The sequence below is a fragment of the Gossypium hirsutum genome, chromosome A05, assembly GCF_007990345.1.
Source record: "Gossypium hirsutum isolate 1008001.06 chromosome A05, Gossypium_hirsutum_v2.1, whole genome shotgun sequence".
In the NCBI taxonomy this organism is placed as follows: Eukaryota; Viridiplantae; Streptophyta; class Magnoliopsida; order Malvales; family Malvaceae; genus Gossypium; species Gossypium hirsutum.
This window is the reverse complement of record NC_053428.1, coordinates 101171009-101174911: the sequence shown is the minus strand read 5'-3', so window position 1 is coordinate 101174911 and position 3903 is coordinate 101171009. Positions and strand designations below refer to the sequence as shown.

Below are 3903 nucleotides of genomic sequence, written 5' to 3'. Positions count from 1 at the left end.
ATTTCCTAGGTCTTGAGACAAATGACCTTTGCCTCAAGATAAAAGAGCATTGAGGCGAAATAGATTTTGCCCTGCTCCAAGTCTCAAGACATTTAAACACCGAAGAAAAATTAGGAAAAGTTGGTCTCAAGACATAAATGACCTTGCCTCGAGAATAAGAAAGTGAATATTACTTTTATTTTTCCCTCGTATGCGCTTGTAAGGCCTTTATCACGAATTATTGGATAGTCTTGTTCAGTCTTGACTTTATTTGGTTTGCTTTCAACCTCGTAATTGGGCCTTGTGGTGTCACACCCCAAAAATTGGGTTAGAAGAATCGAGCTTCTGAAAATTGAGGGTGCGTTTGGTTCGCTGTATTGGATTAGAGATGTATTGGATTAGAGGTGTATTGGATTAGAGGTGTATTGGATTAGAGGTGTAATAGCAAATCAACTGTTTGGTTGAATGTAATGGAATAGAGGCGTAATAGTAATCTTGTGTTTGGTTGAATGGAATAGAGGTGTAATAGCATAGTGGAAAAAACTAAAATGACTAGAATACCCTTAGCATAAATTTGTTTTGGTAAATGATTATTGTTATTGTTATTTAAATTTTAATAAGATTATTATTATCAATAATAAATATTTTAATCATATTTAAACATAATTATTATTAAATATATTTTAATTAAAATATATAATTTAATAAAATTATTAATAATTACAAGAAATTTGTTTTGGTAAATTATTATTGTTATTGTTATTTAAATTTTAATAAGATTATTAATATCAATAATAAATAATTTAATCATATTTTAACATAATTATTATTAAAAACATTTTAATTAAAATATATAATTTAATAAAATTCTTAATAATCAATATTCTTATATAAATTTACTAAAATCATAATATATGATACTATAAAATATAATTTAACATAATTATTATTAAAAATATTTTAATTAAAATATATAATTTAATAAAATTCTTAATAATCAATATTCTTATATAAATTTACTAAAATCATAATATATGATACTATAAAATATAATTTAACATAATTATTATTAAATATATTTTAATTAAAATATATAATTTAATAAAATTCTTAATAATCAATATTCTTATATAAATTTAATAAAATCATAATATATGATACTATAAAATATAATTTAACATAATTATTATTAAAAATATTTTAATTAAAATATATAATTTAATAAAATTCTTAATAATCAATATTCTTATAACAAAAATTCAAAGTAATTTCCGACGGCTAAAATGTTAAGACTACAATTGTAATAGCATTACATGTTAGATCAGTAAACCATATAATAAAAGTATTGGCATATCAAACACTGCATAAACCATGGAAAAATGACAAAAAAGTAACTGATTCCAAAGTATCTTAACAAATAAGCATTCTGGATTCACAACAACTACCAGAGGCAAATGCAAAGATGGGAAACCCCCAGTTGGGAATGAGAAGTCATTGCTTGTGCATCCTCCATTTGCAATGTATTGTTTGGAGCTTGTTGATATACTTGAACCAACAATAGGACCATTTCCCATGGCTTTGGTTGAGTCCACGTTCATGTTACATACTTTTTTGACTTTCTTCTCTTGTACCATTACAAGTTTGAAATGACATTAGAAATACCCAACAGGATGACAAGGTTAAATTTGTAGATTTGCTATGTTGCTGCTTTTGGGATATTGATATTCCTTGGGAAAAAATAGTGGAGTTATCACAATAATAATTTGTGTATAACTTCATAACTGTAAAATCCGGAATAGAAAATATGCCTTTACCTACCTTCCATAACTTGATTGTTCTGTCATTTGTCGACAAAAGAAAAAGAGCACCATTAGATGACTGGCACCACCTAATTTTGTTAATTTTCTCCTCAATTTCCAAGCTCTTCAGATAGTCAAACTATATTAAACCAAGGGAGTACACGTTTTCAATATTCAAGTCCAGAAAGTTTTTAGCATATACTCTCAATAATCATTATGTTTATGTTTACCACAAACCAAACATAAATACCTCAGGTTCGTGTCCCTGAAACTCTGTTTTATAACGAAACTCAGGATGCCTATTGATTGGATAATCCATCTTCTCTAGATCTCTTCGATGTCCAACATGCTACATATTATAAAACGGTATGACAAAGTGTGAGAACAGAACACCAGAGAATCACAGTAAGTGAAACAAGCAGGTTCAGAAATATTAAAAAGAAAAATGGTCAGAGAACGTACGTCTTGAGTGTCAGTCCTTTCAAACAAAACCACCCGACCCCTACGATCACCGGTAGCAAGGTGATCACCATTTCTATTGAATTCAATTGCAGATATGATATCAACTGAAAAAGAAACAATGGCATGTAAATGAAGTGAAAAGAGAAGCAGAACATGTAGGACATATAAGTACCAAGTATATCGCGCCCGCAACTGTTTTATTCACACAAGTAGACACATCAAGCAAAGTGCATCATGGAAAAGCTCTTCAAAATTTTCTATTTAATCACGCTTAGAGTTGAGGCCAATGCAAGGAAGGCTTCATGAAGAGAAAAACTAATAACAGCCCATCCCGAGATGGTTCACAAAGAAATTATGGTTCTTGCTGGATCATAACCTCATCGAACTGTCACTTGCATGGCCAGACTCCTAAGTAAGACCATCTGATTAATGCATGAAACTAGTTTTACTTCCATGTTAGTCCATAAATAACACCCTAAAGTCAAAGAGCATCAGTCACGCACGCAAACTCAGTCTCTTACCACAAAGGACTTGCTTAGTACATTTTTTACATGGTGCACCACCCTCCAAGACCATGAACCTAGTAATTAGATCAATCTACAGTTCATTGAATTCCTTCTTCAGACTTTCAGTAAATAACATCTAATCTGAACTTAATTACTGAACTCAACTGATAATTAGTTAATTCCAGAACACAAAAAATTCTTCATTGCTTCACATCACACTTTGAGAAGCTATACAGTGCATGAAGCTAGACCTAGATCTTAACATTATACACTAATCCAACAATATATATTACCAATTTAAACAATGGAAAAATAAATAGTAAGGGAAAAAAAGATTATTAGCTATAAGGATTAAAAAAACAATAAAATTCGATAATTCTTTAGCACTGAGACAAAATCAACCCTAAGAGAAACCAAATCGAATAAATCCAAATAGCACACCTTCCTGAATTTTCTCTCCGGCCGCCCGTTCTCCGACCACCTGAGAGAACTTCCAGTCAAGTGGTATTTCTCACTTTTAAACAAACAATGGAATACCTTTGGAGCTTCTGAGAGATTTGAGAACAGTTTTGTAACCCAAAGTGTATTACCCACTTTTCATAACGAGAGCCAATCTGTTGTTAATGCTCTCATGGGTCTTCTTCTGCATCAAAATACCATCATCGACAACATAAAAATGAATTAGCATGTTTTCAGAAAATTTAGGTTAAATATTCAAAAAAAGAGAAGAGAAAACGAGTAAAATGGTCTTTACGGTCTTCTTGGCGGCAACCATTATCGTCGGAGGACAGGAGATCTTCGGCGAGAAGGGAACTGCGGTAGCTACAAATGGTTCAGTTTCACCACATGCCAAGATGAAAGTCGAGACTGGCTGGAGGTTTGGTTCGCTGGCAGCTTCTGTTGATGTTGGGAGGGATAGGGAGAGGGTGGGGTGGGGTGGGGTGGAGAATCGATTTCTGCTTGGGAGGGTAAAAGGGAGACCGATTAGGCAATCTTTGATTTTGGAACGTAATAGCAAATCGGCGCTGAAGCAGAGAAAAGTCGAACCCGTGCGGAACGTAATAGGCCCGTATTAGGGCAATACAGCCAACCAAACACGGTAATCGGTGGGGCCACGGATTAGGGGTGTATTGGCTAATCCAATACACCCAACCAAA

General features: G+C 32.4%; 2 long non-coding RNA genes across 2 annotated transcripts; both read right to left on the bottom strand.

Moving 5' to 3' along the window:
* Window positions 1-1794: 1794 nt before the first annotated feature.
* On the bottom strand, window positions 1795-2346 carry LOC107960972 (uncharacterized). The gene is made up of 3 exons (XR_005927369.1): window positions 2241-2346; window positions 2029-2127; window positions 1795-1917 (listed from the first exon to the last, which is right to left on the bottom strand). It is a non-coding gene; the product is annotated as an uncharacterized lncRNA (long non-coding RNA).
* A 989-nt stretch (window positions 2347-3335) lies between these two features.
* On the bottom strand, window positions 3336-3591 carry LOC107961461 (uncharacterized). Its single transcript, XR_001701298.2, has 2 exons — window positions 3501-3591; window positions 3336-3389 (listed from the first exon to the last, which is right to left on the bottom strand). It is a non-coding gene; the product is annotated as an uncharacterized lncRNA (long non-coding RNA).
* Between the last annotated feature and the right edge of the window lie 312 nt (window positions 3592-3903).